Source organism: Micropterus salmoides, unplaced genomic scaffold (genome assembly GCF_014851395.1).
Source record: "Micropterus salmoides isolate LMB-PRFRI ecotype aquatic unplaced genomic scaffold, ASM1485139v1 Ms_hic_scaffold_6, whole genome shotgun sequence".
In the NCBI taxonomy this organism is placed as follows: domain Eukaryota; kingdom Metazoa; phylum Chordata; class Actinopteri; order Centrarchiformes; family Centrarchidae; genus Micropterus; species Micropterus salmoides.
The window spans coordinates 21,713,131-21,734,861 of record NW_024044348.1 but is presented as its reverse complement, the minus strand read 5'-3'; the positions used below and the strand labels follow the sequence as shown (position 1 = coordinate 21,734,861).

The 21,731-nt window shown below is 40.4% G+C and overlaps 1 protein-coding gene across 2 annotated transcripts in view; it reads right to left on the bottom strand.

Moving 5' to 3' along the window:
• furina (furin (paired basic amino acid cleaving enzyme) a) overlaps window positions 1–21,731 on the bottom strand; it is a 78,654-nt gene that overhangs the window by 41,583 nt on the left and 15,340 nt on the right. The gene's annotated exons all lie outside the window — the stretch shown is intronic.

Here is a 21,731-nt window from a genome sequence, read left to right as displayed (position 1 = left end):
TTATCTTAATACGAGTGCTTAAACAATTAGCAAGTTGATTGATTGACAGAGAATACAATTTGACAACCCCCAAAAGATTTACCAAGTAAAACAAGTTGTTGGTTACAGCCTCTCAAATTCGAGGATCTGCTTGTTTTTCTACTAATTATCATCACTGTAAATTTAAATTACTTGGGGTGTTTATAGATTTAATATTTAATTGATATACAGGTGCATCTCAAAAAATGTTAATATTGTAGAAAAGTTCATTTTCTTCCGTAATTTAATTCAAAAAGTGAACACATTGTAGATTCATAACACATAACGTGAAATATTTCAAGCCTGTTTTAATCGTGATGATTGCGGCTTACAGCTCATGGAAATCAAAACTCTATGTTGAACTGAGATGAGCTCTAATCAGCGAATTACCTCCAAACACCTGCAAAGGTTTCCTGAGCCTTTAATCTCTCAGTCTGTTCAGTGAAGTTCAAATGAACATTTCCATGATATTGTAATTTTTCAGATGCACCTGTATGTTCATGGTGGAGAAAACAAATAATAAAAATACTAGTCGCAACCCTAAGCTACAGTAAGGGAATGTGTTACAGATATGAACATTCAGAGTGTAAAACAAGTTTAAAAACATGTGAATCAAACTCTGGTAGTGTTAACAGCTCCTGAATTGTTAATTAATGATTTCACGAAAGAGAAAATGGGGAGTGTCATAAACAAAATTACCACTGCACAAAGATTTTATGTCTTTAATTATACATATTTATTTTTAACAGACTGGGATGCTTTGTGCCCCAGCAAAGGTTGATGTAGAGCTATGACACTGCAGTGTGTATGGCAACTTTCCTCCACTCTAAAAAGAGTCACGGTTCAGTCCCCCATCCTCCTCTGCTCCCATTTAATCACAGTAAACAGGCCGATTCCAGCCAGCCTTACACAAAAAGCCCCTGCACACAAAGCCAGTGGACAATAGTGAGGCAATAACCAAGAGGGAAGACACACTTTACAGTGATGTTCAGCCCAGAGGTGGAACCACCACCACAAGAGTGAGTGAGTGAGTGAGTGAGTGAGTGAGTGAGTGAGTGTAAAACCATTAAAGAAACAAGGGCACAGAGAAAATGCAGGATATAAAAGGGTATAAAACACTGACATTCAAAGGCATGAGCTGAGCTGACAGAAGTTTCTCAGGAGAAGAGAAGAATAAGAGCAGGTCCATTGTGTTAGTCTGGATTCGCGCCTGGGAGGTGGGACAATGATTAAAGCTAAATGTTTTAAAGATGTTATAATGGGTTTAAATGAGGATAATTTTGTCCTTACGCATAAATTTTGTTGTAAAATTTGTTTTTTTTAAAGGGATACATAAGGGTTAAAGACATGGGTGGGGAGTGGCAGGAACCATTAAACAACTCTAAAAAAATGCTAACACCGATGTAATGATATAATTAAATACAAAGAAATGATTCATCCATTCAGCCGATGTTTTTGACAATAACGTATCACACAAAAACACTATTGTTGGCGCACCTTGCATATCGGGGCCCATTTTGTTGATCTGATATGTTCCATTAGACATGATCTCCCATAGAAAACATGTCAGTTATTTCCAGGTCAACAACAAAGCAGTTTGAGAGAATAATAAAAACAAAAATAGAGATAAACATCAGGTTTTGCTGTCAGAAAATTTGAATCAAAGGGAAACTTCTTTCTAAACTCATTATTCTGTGAGAAACTGCATTATGCAATTCACTGTAGAATACACAGACCCCAATATGTCCAAACGCAGTAGCATCAACAAAATTGTAATGCAGCCACACAACACATGCTGGCTTTTTTCTTAAACAATGTCACTTTTACTTTTTGTCAACTGGAAAACCCTCTTTCTCTCTCGCTCTCCGCTACTGCTAATTGCTGCCTTTGCTTTTAAGTATAACAGTGTGATAAGCTTAAAAACATCTGGAGGTTGTCAAATGTAATGCTGCACAATGTAGGAAACCACTGATGGGGACATTTGGGTATAATACTATAAGAAAATAACAGCTGAAACGGTCTATACATCACATACTGATGATGTACAATGCCCAACCCTCAAGGGAACATTCATTTGAACAGTGCAAGATTACTTTCAAACTTCAAGGCCAACACAAATACACATATACACTTCTTCAAGTAAATCTACTGTGACTGGAATTTAAAATGGATAGAAAATCATGCATGAACACTTGCAACAATTACAACAAACACCCAACAGCAACCTCAGACTGGATAGAGATTTGTTTCAAGACAGTCAAAATCCTATTTACATATGCATATATGCAAACATACAAAAGGTTACCTCACATTAAAAACAGCTCAACTGTTTCAAACATATGCGCAAACACATACTCGCCTCACTACAACAAAATTAAGTCCATTCTACTCCTGCTAAATGTCTTCCCTGCAGCCCAATCATCAGCTGGCAATCAGCAACAACACTTAAGAGCTTATGTTTTCGACCATTTAATCTCAGAACAACATTGTTTCTGTGGGGTTTAACTGCTTTCCACTGAGGAAAAAAAAAAAAACATTTACCACAAAAACACATTCAGCTGGGAAAATGACGTGGAAACAGACAGATCAGGACTTGTGTGATTGAGTGACCGTTACAGATGCGATAAGCTAGCCGCTGATAGAGCACAACAGGCTTAACCGGTGCTCTCTGAGCTGCCTATTACTGAAGTGAGGCATTAATCCATCAACCTCATTAAAATGCACGGTAACAGACAGTGGAAAATTACTGTCTGCTGGTTTGTTTGCATGTTTGCTCCCTTCCCGCCTGCCAAGTTTACCTTGTGGGAATGCACTTATCAAAAAAAAAAAAAGGTCTGGTGTCGCATCTCCTGTGACTGTTGACACAATTATGTTTTACAAAGAGGCAAACAATGTCTGGAGACATATTGGGAAGGAGGTTTGGAGGCTGCAATGAAATGATACGAAACTGTTTTCCATATGGAGCAGTGAATGTCAAGAACAAAGCCTGTGGATGTTGGTAATTCCACTTGAGAAAAGGCCATTATTGCAGTTAAAACTACGGACACATCAATCGCGACACATTTCCCTTTATTTTTTATTTTTTTACATTTAACTGCATTTGATTTAAGGGCGTCAGGCTGTGGGGCATTACCATATTTTGTTTGTGCATCAGATAAATTGAGAAAATGAGACTTAGGCAGGCACAAGCGATACAGCCTCCTGAAATAGCTCAGCAACGTGTTTACATAATGAGGCTGGAGTCTAATTACTCAGCATGGTGAATGGGCAGGACATGGGCACAGAACGCCACAGTGGCAGCTGGACATAACCAACAGGTTCTTATAAAGCAGGACAAGAGCTGACCGAGCTGCCCACACACACAAAAATGGGTTTGCACAGCTGGTCCGCCTTTCTGCCAAAACTACCCTTACTCATTACATGTTCTCTTCTCATTGTTTCCTCCCCTTCATTATTTGTCCAACGGCGGTCATTCTGTCTCTCCTTACTCATTAACCTTTAGTTTTATTTGGCATCTGTGCACTAGACAAGAACATAAGCTAAATCGTCAGTTTTGGCAACCTTTACACTGCGGAGGTGTACACACATGTAGGTGAAGTGGTGGCTAGAAAGCAGAAAATGTGTCCAAATACATCTAAATCATGTAGGAGAAAACTATTTCGTATACAAAGCCTTATAAGGAAAACTCAAGCTACCTTATTTATCAACACACAGTAGAGGAATGTGGCCGGCAGCTAGTTGAAAATTGACTCTGTTTATACAGTAAATAGAGATTATGATTCTTGGCACCGTCCAACATTTACCTCGATTGTTCTGAAGAAGTTAGATTAATCCATTTAATGGTGTTGACAAAAACAAGTCGATTAAATATCCAGTGGATGGTAAAATATGGCGGCTTTGACTAGGGAGGAAAGCGTTTAAAAGTCACGACATGTAAAAGTAAAAAAAAGTCTATATTAGTGACATCCAACAACTGAGGTGCATTCTCCTACCAAACACAACGTAAAAATGGTTTGTCTTGGTGTCTCCATACAGTGTCACCTTTTCAGTGACGTATATAAAACGATATGGTTTGTAAAACAAAGTTAACTTACAGGTTCTTACTAGTTCAGGTTTTCAGGAGCTTCACATTATGGGTAATTAAGTTCCTGTAATGGATAAGAGCCAACTCAATGGTGGTGGTGTTGAGAAGGGGTGTGTGTGTGTGTGTGTGTGTGTGTGTGTGTGTGTGTGTGTGTGTGTGTGTGTGTGTGTGTGTGTGTGTGTGTGTGTGTGTGTGTGTGTGTGTGTGTGTGTCTTTGCATTGCTGCTACATTATTAGTCATTTGTCATGAAACAGCTTCTGCTTCTCGTCAGTTGTTGGTGAAAGGGTGCCTGCATAATTTCAGGGAAACATGATGTTTACCTGTTGGCAACACTGGCGGAGCTTTAATGTTGACAGATCTTGCTGTGATGTGATTCAACGCTGGCAAACCCCATGACATTTTTACTACATATTAACTTGTAGGTACATAGAAAATGTCACTGTTGTACCAAGACTAAGATAAATACTAAATACACTGATGTAATCAAACAAAAACACTGATTCTTGCTGCTTATATTTCTGAGATAACCATCGTTTGTCTCTAATTAGTCATTTAAAAAAAACTAATATTAGCTTATTGTATGCTCCATCCTCCTTGGGCCGCTGCATTTGTACAATAACTCATCCACACTGCAGCACACCTCGGCTTTATGGAGCGGATGAGCATGTAAAAAAGTTTACAGTGTCATGGCAGAACTGCTGCAGGGCCTGTTAGCTCACAGGTCGATGAGAGCTGCCCTCAGATGACTAACTCTTTGTGGTGCTGTGAGGGTAAAGTCAGATAAGAACAAGACAGCACACGTACGCATTTACGTAGGTCTTACAACACCACAGCGATTTTGCCATTTAGACCATCATAATCAATTATATAGAGAAGTCAAGACATTAGCAGCAGACATGCAATCACTCAGTGCTGCTATTACCCACTGTTATAGGAAGACATCTTCGCCAGTGACCTTATTAGCTAAATCATGAATGTTTGGTCGTGCTTATTGATATTTCCCCTGTATCGTGCTTATTGATATTTCCCCTGTACGTTTTTAGTTTTAAATGGGTTTTTTCTCCACATTCCAGCTGTCCTTTACAAAAGAGAGAAAAACATATTGACGTGGTAAAAGAAAAGAATAGCCATGACCCTCTGGCCTATGATTGAATGCTAACATTCCCCCCATCAGACTAGAACTGACTGTGTGAGATGTGAACTTTAGCCTCAGGGTGGAGTCGAAAGTAATCTTGATGAACTGGTCCGTCCTGAGCAGAGCAGCAATCAGCAGGTGCTGCAGTGAAAGGCAGTTTCTGACAGAGTCGTTCTGACCTCAGTCTCAGAAGCATTTCTGAAAATAACTCAGAGCAGAGAGACGTGCTCCTTCAGACAAGAGACAACTGTGATCAGTGGGAACTCTTCAACAATTCGATATAAAATCGTGTTTACTCGCCTCAGTCTCTTGTAGCGTCTCCGAGGGAAAAAGTCTGGCATGTTAAAGCTGAGAAGTCAGATTCTGCTCTGCTTGGGTCACATTTGCAAGAGAGTGAATCATTTTCAGTAACTTGGTTTCAACAGAACAGAAAGCTAAAGCCATGATCAGAGTATAATTCACTTCTACACTAACGAGTCGAAGCCCTCAATCATTTTAACCATCATTTACATGTCTTCAGACAGAGCTGTCTGACAGCCATCAATTACTTGCTTCTTTCAGTACAGTTGACACCAAATCCATCTCACAACGAAGAATCAATTCCTCAGCTGTCATATGCAGTTCGGTGGGGGTCCAATGAGACAGGTGACTTTGTAAAAGGGTAGTTAGGGTTTTAACTGTTATGGATTAGGCTTTCAAAGAATTAGTCTGCAGGCTTTTCCTCCAGTGCTTCTTGAATCTGGAAAGTCAGCTGCAGGTTTTGATGTACAACAGGCAACAGCCTTTGATTAGTAACAGAAAACATCTGTATCCATGTTTGGCTTCACTTGCTTTGTGTATTACTTTATTTATTCAATTCTGATGGCAGAGGTGGTGCATTGTTCATAACCTTCTAAGTAACATTTTATTTTCATTAATATTTAAAAGAGTTTAATTTATTTTTTGTAATCACCTCCCATGCCGCTGCAGTGCCTCTGCGCAGTTAGAAAACCGCACAAATCAAGCACAACGTTCTTCAGTGGACTTCAGGCGTAACCCGCTCATAGAACGACAGATAATATAATTCATGTGGTCTTCAAGAGGGAGTTGATGCATTGAACCTTTCAACCTCAGATAGTGGAGAAAAATCCCTGCTCAAGCTGGACAAACAAGCCTTTTAGCAATGTAAAAATGCAAAACCCATGTGTACAACAGGCCAACAATGAATACAGCAACTCTTATTCTTCCAGTTGAACTTGTTGATTAAAAAAAATGATATAGTTAATCTTACCTAAAACTCTATTACTACCAAACAAAAAGATAATATATGCACGCGTGGAAAAAAAATAAATAAATTGAGGATGCACTAAACGGGAGCATCATGCAATAATGATGCTGCAAACCGCTATTCAGTTCATTATCCACTGTCTAATATGTTATTACAAGTTTCGTTTAATCCATTTTCTTGGATTAAAAATGAAAAATGTTAATTTATACAGTATACTTAAATATCTGTTAACTCTGCAGAATGAGCACTTACAAGTAGGGCTGTCGGGATAACCGCAAAATTGAAATACCACGCTATTGGTCACGCCAACAGCGGAGGATGGCAAGCACTGCAACAACCGCAATGTTCATACTGTACACTTCAGGGCTTGTTAAATTAATAAATGAGTGCTTCAAAACTTCCATAACCGTAACGAGCTCTGTAACGGTTCAAGGATGGATCGCCATGGGCTGTACGTGACCAGACTTCAAACTTGGAAGCTGTAAGTGTTGCCATGTATTGTGTTTTACTAAGATTAGCTAACTTGGTGTTAGCATATTGCACCGAGTCTGTGGCTAGCAGGCACGGCGATGTTGGACTAACGTTGTGATCCTGAGGGACAGTCGAGAGAAACTGAACGGTAAGCCTCATTTGAAACTCACTAACTAAGAAGCATAGTGTGTCGGATGCTTGCAGCTGTTTTTCATGATACTTTCTGTTGAAATTTAGTTATAATGTTACCACAGCGCAGTCGTTAGTTGCCGACAGCCATTCGGCTCCGCACCATGGCACGTGTGTGTGTGTGTGTGTGTTGCTGTGTATGTAACTTGACTTGACATACGTGTCCTGAAGGTAATGATATAGCTACGTGTGAAAAAGACACGGTCAAACTACAAAAAGGAGCTTGCTTGGCAATGCTGTTCACTAGCACCCAGCAGCTAGCTTACTCCGACCATAAAGCTGCTGTTAGGGGCTCGCTGTGCAGTGAGGTGACAGACACTCTTACTGTGCTATATGGCACCAAATTACTTAATTGATGAAAGATGCGATAATACCACATACCGCGCTGTTGAGTCCTAACATATTTCCACCGCGACAGCCCTACTTAGAAGATATCTCACCCTTCAAAGCGCCTTAGCCCTACTTAATGAATGACTCAATTCGCTGTGGCCTACTTTACGAGAAATTCCCGCGTGTTTAAGGAGAGAATATGTATGACATTTTTTTCCATTAAATTAAAAAAAACAACAACATAGAAATTGAATTCCTAACATATGGCCTTGTAAGACAATCCACCATTAATAAGTGCAAAATGAACAGGAACTGATCCAACAGCCTGCTGCGTGATCAATGTCACAGAACTTCTAACAAGATGAATTTCTAATCACACGTCTGGTAAAAGTCTTTTAGAGCCAGAAACAGTCTGCTGGAAATCAAAGGCTGCCCCATTACAGTCATATTAACAGTTCAGAGATAATCTCTCCAAACATGTCGTCGACTCATGCAGATGACTTGATGAGCTCATCCTCATTAGTGGAGTAATTCAAATGCTTCAGTTGCTAGTTACCCTGTGTGTGTGTGTGCCTATTACTTCTGTTGTGGAGACATAAATCTGTGAAGATAGTCACTCTTTGGGGACAAAACGCATGTTCCCATAATGTAAATCATAAAATTTTAGGGTGAATACTTGGTTTAAGGTAGGGCCAGTCACAGGGAAATTAATGTAAGTCAATGTAATGTCCAGCGAAGTGACGGAAACACGACAGGACTGTGTACATGTGTGAGTGTCTGAAAAGGAGAGAAAGCTAAACGGAGGAATGGAGGAAATTGGAGAGGGACAGGGAGGAAGCAGGTTTTTAATCACAAGGGAGGCAGTTCTATCCCTGAGAGAGCAAAATGTATGATTGCTTTTGACACCATGAGGGAATGCTACACCTAATCTGAGCTTTGAATCTGAACTTTAAGATTTTGCAATGAAGAAACACACAATTAAACAAACATAATACATAAACATGTTATCATATATACAGTAATCTGTCGTGTGTGTGTGTGTGTGTGTGTGTGTGTGTGTGTGTGTGTGTGTGTGTGTGTGTGTAAATATTTAAGGAACTGTAGAATATCACTTTTTAAGTAGTGGATGATGAAAACTCCTGGAAAGCACTGAACATCACATATTTTATGGAATACAGTATATCCAAGGATTGGTTTGCCTTGCTTGTTATTTTTGCTCCATATACGGCGAAGCAAAGAGTGACAGCAATGAGAAAGACAGAAGATTTAGCATGAATTCATTGGCATTTCAACTGAGGTAGTTTGTCTTTCAGCCCCAAGGGCCCCTTGCCAGGAGTGCTGGAATAAACGCCTTTATATAAGTAGACATGAAAGCACACTGCATAAAATCCTGGGTTGGACAGAATAAATGTGCACTGATGAATAATCATGAGCTGTGATATTAATACGCCGGTGAGTCTCAAAATACGAGCAGAGCCACAGAATTTAATGATGAGGCTTTTTAGTTTCATCATCTGATTTCCGTTTTGTCACTTGAGCAGGTTTCTAACACGGTAAGGTCAATTTAGGAGGCCTACACAGGGGCAATGTGCTTGACGATGAGTTTGACAGCTGAATCCAAAGCCGTTTCTGTGAAGTTAACAATGCGATCAAAATGGCAAAGAGCACTTGGACTACAAATGTAAAGAGTGCAAGGACACACACACACACACACACACACACACACACACACACACACACACACAAACCTTCATTTCAAATAAAACATCTCATTAATAACCTGTTGCATTTGTCCCCACCTTCCATCTCTCTCTCTCGCTCACACACACACACAAATGACAGTGCAAAAGGTGATTGCCAGTGGGACAGGAGCTAATAAGATTTAACTCTGGCGTCTAATTTTATCTTCCCTCTCTGCTCTTAGAGCACTGACAGAGCTCTGCTGCTGGACAGAAATACCAAACAGGTTCCTTCGAACCGACTGAAGGACCGTAGGGACCATTAGAGGAAGCTGCACTCTTAATTTCCTAACAACTCCGCATTTAAAACATTTCCATCACTGTCCTCTCCCTGCACAGAGGACTGGGCACTTTTGTCTCTGCACCCACGACAGGCAGCCATCCCCTTTGCACTCCAATTTATTGGCCTGTCATGAGCAGCATTTTGAGAGTGACTTTGAGAAAAATGTGAAGAGGGCATAATGCTTCCACCTTTGTGGGTGAACGACTTTCTCTTTTAATGAAAAAGAAAAGAAAAAAAATTCACTTCCATTTTCGTTGTAGTTAGTGATTTCATTTGGCATTTTTGTTGGGTATAAATAGAGAATGTTCATCTGTCAGCTTGTTAGTGCTGACCAAATCATATCCTCTTCGTCATCACGATATGAAAATGCACAGTAAACACATCAAAAAAGACTGCCTGAAACACGATGATTGAGAAAACTAATTTTATTTAGGGATGGAACTCGAAATTAAACAGGACCATGGGGCTAAAGACTAATATTTATTATCAAGCTGCAGTCTCTCACTGTCTCTCGTGTGCGCACACAGCAGATCAGACGGGTCGCGGTAGAGACAGTGAAGCCAGGTAAAGTGAAAATAACTCCAAGATGACGACAACTACACTGCTCACTCGAAGTACTTTCAATAAAACATTTGAGTAAAAAGCCTTTATTAAGACACCTGTTCAACAAGCATAAACATGTAGAAACCGATATTAAAATGTTCAATTCCAATCCTGTTCTGAATTTAACACACGGATGTGAATATGCACACTTCACTATGTTGTCGCACATATTCCTCATATTGTGCAGGCCTACAAGTTGTGCAGGTTCTGGAAATACTGTATTTCAAACAACTTTTCCTCTTCATTGCTGGTTTGGTTCTTCTAACATGTCCTATTGTGCACAACTCACATGAAATTGGGCCACAACCTCGTTCTACAGCTGCCAACCCCGGAGGCTACATATATTACAGTTTGTGATTCCCCACCCATCACTCTACTCCTCCTCTCTGCACTGTAGGTGAAGTGGGGTGAAAGAAACACCAATCACAAAACAAGATCCGCCGCACAGATGGACGAGGGGAAGCCCTCCAAGACTTGTTTGTTACCGTTGTTTCCATGGAGAGCAGTTAGGGTTCAGTTCTGACAATACGGTATGTCATAAGAGGGCTAAGAGATTGTGATAAAGTATTTGGTTTAGTCAGAAAGAAAAAGTGTTTTACTAAGCTAGCAACAATAAAATGGGTGATTTGTGCAAAAGATTGTCCTCAGGAAGGCAAAACAAGTTTTCTTATGCCCTGTGTTCTTTGATGGTCTCACAACATGACACCAACCAGACATAACTGATGTGGAACAGCATGCAAAACACACCACAACTTGGTGATTATGGAAAAATTGTTGAGAACATCATTCTGGCTGAATGGCTGTCTCATCAGTCATCACTTATCTGTACTGCTATTGTCTTGCTGGAGGGAAGACTACAAGCCGGAGCTTTCTGCTTCTATAATGTTATCACAGAGCTGTTAATTGGGACAAAATCCTCTTGCTGCTTCCTCTCCAGACTTAATGGTCAATTTGATCCAATAATGAGTAACTGGTGCCTTAAAGGCCACTACGCACAAAGTCACACACACACACACACACACACACACACTCACACCTTTTCTCCTCCTAATGCTCAGATCTGTCCCAACATCAATTTCACAGATAAACGTGCGGCAATAGGCGAGAAATTGATGTGGCCAAAAATGTATCCTGTGACTGCTCACACATAAAAGTACAGAAATAAACTAACACAAAAAAAGGTTGTGAAATGAATATATTTTTCTAAAACACGTCCTAATAGCTGGCTCACCCTTACTGAGGGGAGGACAGTCTGCACAATGTGACTAGCATAATGAGACGGATCATCAGCATGGCATAAAAGACACTAGACGGGCAAACCCATTTTCCACCTACCTGGCGGAAAAGACATTATATTTTTTAAGCTCTGCACTGACATCAACGTTTCCCATAAATGAACTGCATCACAACTGTGAACAGTACCAGGAAACAGCCACGGACCATTTCTGAGAGCACTTTCGATATTCATCTCTTGAAAGAAACCAAAGGACATCCTGTAAGTAAAGGATCATTTCCCTGAAAATCTCAGTCATCTTTAAAGCATGTCACACCCATATAGCACATAATGGCTGGCTGGATCTGATTAGGAATTTGCAGAATCTCTTTTTGGAGACACTGAAATTCAAAAGGAAAGATAATAACCACTGTTGAATGCAATGAGATATAATTTCTCACATGTGAAAACAAAAATAGGCTATTGACTAGCTTATGTTTTGCCACATCCACTGCGCAGCAAAATACTGACGTGTCAGCTCAGTGGAGACTGAAAAACGTTTGAGTCTCATAAGAGTTTGAAAAGTTTAGTTAAGGAGCAGGGTTCACATATTTGGCCACTATTTGTTCTTGTGTTGGGAACTGCAAGCAGCCCGGTATCTGAAGATCTGAGGGCTCTGGCAGGGTCATGCCTTTGAAGGAGATCATTGATGTGTACTGGTCCTAGCGCATCATGTGCCTAATAAACTATTTGTAAATGTTTTATTAGGAAGGAAATGCAGTCAAAACCTTTATAAGACCTCAAGGATACATACAATCCATTCTTGAGTGCAAAACAGAAACTTGTTTACACGAAACTCCAGCTTTAAGTTATTATCTGCAAAATGGACGCAGTAGTGAAACAGATGAGTTTATAAAAGATAAAGTGTCCTTGCAGCAACTCAGGTAATACCCTGACAATAATAAGCTTTATTTACAATGTAACTGAGGAAAAAAAAACTGTCAACAGCAAGTAAATTGAAATAAGCTGAAAGCAGTGAATCTACTTCAGAGAAAATTGGATAGTGCTTTCAATGGGTCATCAGTTTATTTTGCACCATCATTCTCTAATCTTATGAAAGTAAATCAACTCAGAAGATACACGCAAACTGGGTCCCACTGCAGCCGGCACTGCTACACACATGCAACACTTTGTTCCTCCAGACCTGAAATTGATGTGTTCATTTATGTGGGTGAATGTCGATCAACAAAATTATTCATAATTTCCATTCCCTGGGCAGCATGGACAAATGAGCTCTTCCAACCAAATAATTCAGCAATCGGGGGAAGATATTGAACGCAGTTACAACACAGAATTATTCACAGTCAGACAGCAGTGTGGAGCAAAACAACTCTGGTCTTGTCTACATTATGAGAATGAAAAGCACTCACTGCCTTGTCAAGGAACATTAAACTCATATGACATGGCTGCCTTTATTTCAGCTCCCTGTCAAATAAAGCTGCGCTGGGTCCGGCACAAAAAATAATATCATTCAGGTGCTCGTTCCAGACAGTGGAAAGCGTATAGACATTAAGCAGTGTATCGCCTTGCATATTATATCCAATCCTGGCACCGAAAACATCCAAATCAAGTCCTACATCAAAACAGTTTAGGCAACACAATATGAGCAAAGAGCGTGCAAGATGAATTACCAAAAGCAATTATGAGCGCAGAATCCATGGTGTTCAATTCACTAGCTCCAACGTCAGACCACAGGCCTTCTCAAGATGCGTGTTAAGTGTGTACCTCAGTCTGAGCTATTTCTTTAAGAATGTCGTGTTCTTTGGAGCCAGCTGTTTTCAGAGAGACAGAAGTTCCCATAAAAGAGAGTACAGATAATGAATTTTACAGTATGGGAGAGGCCGTGTTCTTGACCTGATTTGATCAATTAAAATGCACAGATGTTCATTATCCCTGCTGTTTCGTTAGCCTCTGTACTTTGGATTATAGCGCTGTCTGGATGTTGTTATCACAGTGAGATGTGAAGCTTGCGGCATCCAACACACTCTTGGCTGACAAGCATAGTAAACTTCTAGTAACTATATCCGTCCTCTGTTCTCGTGTTCTTTATCTGGATTGAAGGACAAAAAACAACTCGCAAAAATACAATGAGAAAAGTCTCAAGTGTGGACACCAGTCAAGATGGCCATAAAAACCAGCACAACATGGCAGAGACGGCTCCACCACCGGATTGGTCCTCACGGAAACAGGATGTGCTCCACGTCATCTGAGCACACAGACATGGAGCGTTTCTCCATCCCCACTTCCTCCTCAATCTCACTCGCAGCAGGCGAGAGTGAAAACAACGGAGCCGCACATAACACAATGGCCGGGTTCATTCTGTGGTTACTTTATTTTTCCCAGAGGGAGTTTTGATTGCACAGCATCAAGATGGAGACACAAATAAAACTCAAATCAAAAACTCAACTGCCCCCCCACTGTGCAATCACGCCACACTGTATTACAATACAACGCTACGTTCCAACTACTGAACACAATCTGAAACTGAACGCTGTTCAGCCAGTGAAACACATTGTACATGTGTGGGTTAAGGCAGGTTTACGGCTGTGCGCACACAAGGCAAGGCAAATTTATTAATATAGCACCTACAGTAATTCAAAGGGCTTTACAGATGCAAAGATACAAATGGTAATTTATAGTATAAAAGTATATAATTTACAACCAATACCTATTAAAATCAAGATTAAAACAATAGACATCTGTCAAAGTGCTTTACATAATATCCATCCATCCATCGTCAACCGCTTATCCTGCGAAAAGCGTGCTCGCCAGTCCAACGCAAGACAAACAACCACTCACGCTCACACCTAAGGACAATTTAATTCAAAAAGCAGTCTCTACCAGTAGGGACCTCAATTCTTGTCTCCAGGGGTAGTGCATTCAGGATATAAAAAACATCACCCCAAGAAAACAGTGCACACAGTGCGTACATAGAACTGCACTCAGCTTTGTGTCAACATCAAGAGGGTTCAAGTGAGTGATGTGCCAGGCAGTTCGGTGACTAAGCATGATTAGGGTTTTTTTGCTATACTATTCAAAATTAACTCTTTGTTTTATTGTGGATACATTCCTGTCACTATAGGTAGTGGTGGAATGTAAGTCAATTTGAGGTACCTAGGTCCTTAATTTGAGTATTTCCATTTCATGACACTTTATACTTCTACTCCACTACATTTCAGAGGGAAATATTGTACTTTTCACTCCACTGCATTTATCTGGAATATGCTGGGAAATACTTGATGACACCAAACTCTATGAAGAGATAACGATAACGGTGTAAAATGTTTTGCCCCATCAGGTGCAATAAAGCAAATAGGAGAATGAGGGAGCTGTCAATCCAGCACAGTTTGTCCACGTCCACACGGGCTTGAGAAGAAGAAGTCCAATCCGGCGACATGAGTGAAAACAGCTGTGCCAAGGGCGGGGAGAGACTTCCGCCGATACCTGCTGTGGAGGTTTTGATTTATATTTCAGCATCCCATCACCCACATGATCAGGCCCTAATGTGCTTTGATTATATTCCACATAGCAATTGGGTTCATATTCATTAATTTACCTTGTCACGTAGAGCGATGGTGGTTACACCTGGATAACTTCTATTTCGCCTCATCTCATTACTGAATAGGAGACAACTGCTGTGCAATCGCTGTGTTAGCGTGCCTTCATTCACAGACACTTGATTCACAGGAATAAAAAGTCAGTCACACTGAGCAGAAGGTTTGCAGAGGAGATGGCTTCCCTACTCATGTGTTACAACTTACTATATTATCTTTAGTTCAACACAGGTAGCCCAAACAGACTAATCACAGTTTTTTAAGTTGTATCTCTGTAGCTTCCAGTGCATCTACAGAGATGCAACTACTACAGTGTAGCTACAGCCGGTGTGTGTGTGTGTGTGTGTGTGTCTGTGGTGGCATTTCAGGTCACACTACTCCACAGAGGGGGAACATTCTTTTCTCTTAAAGAGTCCGATCCAGTCCGAAGCTTTAAACACACCGACAGTGACCAGCCGACTGCCACAACTGCTGGATTCAGTACTCTGGCTGCCTAAACCATGCTCCTGCATGGTGGCTGGGACAATGACAGGAAGACCGAGCACAACCATTTCCTAGATGAAGTCCAACACTATCAACATGCCACTCGGTCCTGTTAAGATTCTTAAACTGTTATTTAAGGGATGACATCAAGAACCTAAGACTTTTTAAGCCATGTGTTATACTTTTCCTCAGTGTGCAGACAGATACTGATAATGAATGCCAATCTTTTTTTTTTTAATATTCATCCAATTTGGGATAAATTTCATGTTTCTTATAATGAAATTACTACAGTGGAATGAACAAAGGCACTGTAAGGCATGCATTAGTACATTTCTCTCTCCTTGTGTCATTGTGAGAGTGCATGTTTCCTGCAACCTAAAGAAACAAGTTGCAACAGTCTCTGAGGTTAAGTTGGGACAACAAGAAAAATGGAGTCTCAAAATAGACGAACAAGCCGACCTACTGCCAGAATGAGGATAATAAAAGGTTCCAGGCTATGTTGTGTGAGGGGGAGAGAGAGAGGGGGCAGAGAGATTCTTTCATAAACAGCTAGTATTATAGGTCTGGAAAGCAGTGGGAGGCTGACTGTTTTCTGTGGACTAAACACTGAACCCACTTGTTGGGAAAAGCTTAACTCAGCACAGGACTCAGCTCTTTCCAATGCACCATAATTGCAGCTCTCTGGTTTCTGTATTGGAAAGTCAACGAATGGCGGCACCAGACTCTAAGGGAAACCTGGGAGCTGGAGTATTTCCACTGAGCCCAGCAGCGTAAGACGGAGCGTACTGAGGGGAACTAGAGCCGAAGTTGTCTGGACTGCTGCCCTGGGAATGAGAGCAAGTCACTGAGGCTCACCAACTATAGCCACCACAGTATGCTGTCCAAAACATTGGTAGCATTCCTGAGCTGAAGCAGCCTCCAGAGAAACAGATCCAAACAGATGGACACTTCTCACAAAATAACCTCTTCAGTCTTTCCAGTGCAGTGGTTTCCTGCATATTGTGGTGAATATGGCAGGAATCTGGTGGGAACAAAAAACCCCACCAACAATGTAAATTAGTGAAAGGCAAACATTTATCAAAGTTTAGGGGGATTGTATGGTCAAGTCAAGTTTATTTAAACATCACATTTGGTGATGATATTGTCACATTATGTTAAATGAATTGTTTCAAGCAAAGTTCACATGTGAACATGATTTTGGTCTGATATAATGCACAGCAGTTGAACCTAGGTCATTGCAATTTGTGTAATTTTATATGTGAGGGATTTGTCAATTAATCAATTAGTAGCTCTGAAGAAAACTACCCGTCAACAATTTTGATAGTCGATTTATATTTTTTGGTCATTTAATGAGCTGAATTGCAAACATTCACCACTTCCAGATTCCCAAATGTGCTTCTTTCATCCATTTTTATTGTTGTTGTAAATGTCTTTGGGGTTTTCCACTGTCAGTCAACTAAACTGGCTAATTTCAATGTGTCTTCTTTCTGTGTTCTGGGAACTTGTGGGAGCCATTATTCACCATTTTATGACATCTTAGGTTGAACTAGGGCTGAAATGATCAGTCAATTTATAAAAATTCATTAACCCACAGAAAATCGATTAATAGTGTAAGCCATTTAAAAAGCAAAAATGCTAATATTTGCTTCCCAAATGTGATGGTTTTCTGCTTTTCTCTGTTTTATGTCACTGTACAAGGATGTGTTTTGGCCTGACAAAACAAGAAATTTGAAGATGTCACCTTGCATTTTATAGACATTTTATAGATTAAACGGGGGGGGGGGGGGGGGGGGGGGGGGGGGGAATTAATCATTAATGGAAATAATTAGTTGCAGCTCACATTTGCCATACACACACACACATATATAAATTACCACCAAACAAATATATTGTAATATAGGGCTGCAACTAACGATTATTTTCATTGCCGAATAATCGAAAGTTGTTTGATCTATAAAATATCAAAACATTGTGAAAAATGTTTCCCAAAGCCCAAGATGACATCCTCAAATGTCCACAACCCAAAGATATTCAGTTTATGTTCACGGAGGAGGAAAGATACCAGAAATATTCACATTTAAGATCAAATTAGAATTTCTCTTTAAAAAAAACCAATAATAATTGGAGATTAATTTAAGAGTTGATAACTAATAAATCAATCATTGCAGCTCTATTGATATAATTGATTTGAACCATATCACCACTATAAGTGACAAAAGATAATGCCCTTGGCCATTTTTCTCAGTATAACCAAACATAGTTACTGCAGTGTTCCTCTCAGCAGCCAACAGTTATGTACACTGTATTATTCCTAATACAACAACCCCCCAGTTAAAAACAGACTGTATAATGTATCCAATTCAGTCAGCAAAATCATCACACACACACACACACACACACACGATAAGCTCCGTCTTCAATAGCAGGCATCGAGGGATTCAATTTCACAAACATCTGATGAGGAAGGGGGAGGGGGAACTGCAAGTCATTGATGCATAGCTTACATCAGCTATAAAATATTCATGAACACACACGCCACCAACTGATACTGTACACAGACGTGATGAATTCCACTTGCTTTGCAACATGGATAGATGACCTAGAAATAAATCCTGTGATTTAGAGTTTGTGTCACTCGACTGTTGAGCTCAAACAACTTTAAGGACTTCCACAAAGGGAACACAGAGAGACCTGACGAGGCTGTCACATCAGTAAAACAGATGATATAACATCCTGGAAGAACAAACACTCATTTTTAAAAAGGATATCAGGAAGAAGAAGAAAAACTGTACCTCCAGCGCATTTAGGAACCATTTCTGCCAAGTTGGCAGGTTACCAAAACATTACTGGAAACATTCAAAAACAAATAAGCACCTACTCAGAGTGCGGTGCTGCAAGGAGGGAAACAGCCCGGCGCATGATTGGAAGCACTGAAAAATTCATTTTAAAAGGTGCAACAAAAAGCAAGGGAGTGAAAGAGAGAGGGAGGCGTTTGTTTTTTAATCAGTATTTGTGCCAAACAATATTTTGACACGATTTCTTTCAAGGCAGAACAAAAGCAACTGTGACGACATCTTGAGGTCGTTCAGGCTAAAGAAGAAAAGTGACAAACAAGATGTTCCTCAGATGCTAACATTGCAAAGACCTAAGTGTACTGCACATGCGTTTGTAAAGTGTACACCGTGTACAGCACAGCAACCAAACAGAAGTATCATTTGTCAAGTATCAAGTGTCATTTAAAATTTGATCCTCATGGTGCACAGCAGCACAAACCCCAGAATCCTCCCAAATAGAAAACCTGCTTTCCCCATCCCCGGCAGTCCTGTGTGGGGGGGGGGGGGGGGGGGGGGACATTGACCAATTAATCATTAATGGAAATAATTAGTTGCAGCTCACATTTGCCATACACACACACACACACACACACATATATAAATTACCACCAAACAAATACATATATTGTAATTATCCCGGCAGTCCTGTGTAGCTCAACTAACTGTACAGGTGAGAGCGACACCTGATCTGAAATCTAAATCCAGCATCTCTGCCACACTGCACCACAGCCGAACAGCTAAAAACTGCAGATCTGTTACAACTTAGCAGGACTCCTGTTACAAAGTGGAGGTGGGGGGGGATTCACTTGCAGCTCCACCCAAATGCTGCATTCCTCCCACACTGCCTTCTCCATTAGGGTAGTTACAGGCCCTTAAGTGTTCGCCTCATTGTTTTCATTGTAAAAAGGCTTATCAGATCTAAGCCCATATCCCTTTTTTTAAATTGCACCACAAACGACTGCTCCGCCTCCCAGGTCAGCTTGTGTGTGCCTGTGGAGGAGGGAGGCCGGGTCGCACAGGCCCTGGTTAGACAGGAGCGTCCTGTCCTCGTTACGTGCTCCATGACATGAGAAACAAGCCAAATAGCAAACCACAGACAGATCGGTTACCTCTTGACACAGCGCGGAACAATGTGGCTCGCTTTAGCTGCCAGCAACTTAACAATTTAAGTTTGTGCAGCCATTGAACTGAGGAGCGATGTGCTTCATATGAAAATGATCATTTAATAAGAAGCCATGAAGGAGTAACGCATTAAGTGATATTAAATCCTGCGCTAATTCATTTAGCAAGGATGCTGGTACACACACACACACACACAAAACACACACACACACACACACACACACACACACACACACACCTCGTGGCCGCTGGAGCAGATGGGCAGACGGGTAAGTGCAAAGTAACAGCCCTATGAATGGCTTGTGTCTGTAAAGTGTTCATTTCCCCCTTCAAGATTTATACCGTTAGTGCAGGGATCAAATTCACGACCTGCTTCTTTAACCTTATAGTTTCTGGAATTTAGTTCAACGTACAGACAATTTAATAGCATTTTGTACGTGCTTTTCCTGGGTTTAATTTTGGCATTTTTCCTTGGTGGAATGGCTGCTGGATAAAAGCAAAAATGACAGGAAACAGGGGAGAGAGTTTAAGTGCAACAAAGGTTCCTGGCCAGAATTGAACCAGGGATGATCCAGTTACTATGTATGAACCGCCAGGACACGAAGATGCTGCTTTGAATTTAACTTGATTTGAAAATACTGCTGGCACGCTACAGCTTATACTTGAAAAAGTAGACCTTTTTAATACCACTTGCTATGAAAAGATCTGATAGTTTTGATGAAATATTATATTATTATAATTCTTAATTGAAACATAATAGATCACCTTTAGGTAGCAAACAAGTATAGTAACCTGCTAAAAAGTAGGAGCTTAAAACATAGTCAACACTATCCATCTGATTCGCTCCTGCCTTCTTTAAAAAACATTAGACTTTGGGGCTGCAACTAACCTACCTATTACTCTTTACATTATTTAATTAATCAGGCCATGAAATGTCAAAATATTGTGAAAAATGCCCACTACAACTACCCAGAGCCCAAAGTGACATCGTCAAACGCATTGTTTTGTACCAAAAATCTAAACTCCGTTCTTTAGTTCACAGTGATACACTACAAAGAAAACATATTTTAAAAATGAAAGGCTGGAACCAAATACTGTTCTCATTCTCTAAAAACTATTCTTGCATGGGAACAAAAAAAAAAAAATGACTGAACCAATTAATAGATTATATAGCTTTAAGAAGTGGATTCTTCAGCCACAAGAGGTGGACTTTTGATTTATTTTTTTTGTTAGAAAAATGTGATGATTAAAAATTGCAGCTTATTGCCATTATCCATCAAGTTATTATCATCATCATACATATAAACGGGAAAAAAAGCAGGTATTTCCATTTCAGTGCCGACATGCCCGACCCTCTGTCTGTGTGAGTGTGCGTGTGCATACATGTGAGCATGCTGGGGGAGAGGTGCTTGTCCATGTATTTTCACGTCCCCTCAGCACATCTGGCTCTTGTTACAGCCCCTGTGACCTGTGTGTGGTTGTGCTCCATCCCAGCCCCATCGCTCCTCTGTGGGAGAGCAGAGTAATGACTGAGTGCTGCTGCAGTTCCCAGGACCCTGGCAATATGGGTGTTCACTCTTTGCTTCAGGCTGGAGATGGCCTCCTGTGGACCATTTTTTTCCATCTTTGTCTTCAGAATGATGTCTTTTTTCCTTTCTCTCTCTTTTTTTTTTAAAAGAAGAATGTAGTGAAGCCAGTGGGTGCTTCATCATTACATTTATGTCATCCTGATACGTCCAGAAACACTGATTCATACACGGCCTTTAGACTTCTCAGTATGTGACTTTTAGTACTATTACTGTGGGTCACAACACAGACAGGGTTTTTCCACAAGATAGCAGTTATTAGTTTGACCTGATGCAGTTTCCCTTTGATTATTAACCTAATCCAAAAAGATAAAACACATGCAGGGTCACGAAATCTTATCAGGGTTTGAGATAATGAAAGTACTAACAAACAGCTGATAGGAAAAATCTTTGAGTGAAAGGTGCTTCAGGCCATCAGCTCCGATATCAGTTTCCTAGGAAATGCAATGTCTATACATAGTACTGAAACATTGTGCAAAACATCAAACATGTTGTTGTATTTGTTAAAAGTGAAGACTATAAAGCTACACTCCTTGAAAATGTTGCGTAAAAAACCCTAAAGGACTGGCCAGAAATCTTACATAACGTCTGGAAAGTTCAGGGACACAAGTGAGTTTTAAAATCACTGGTTAGCTTTTTTCCCTGCATTCTGACACCCAAAAACACACCCACACCCTATATGCATAAAAATAACAGGTTCAAGGTGGATCAAATGAACAAAAGGCAATTCTCTGGTTGCCCAACTTTTGCAGCTGTAAG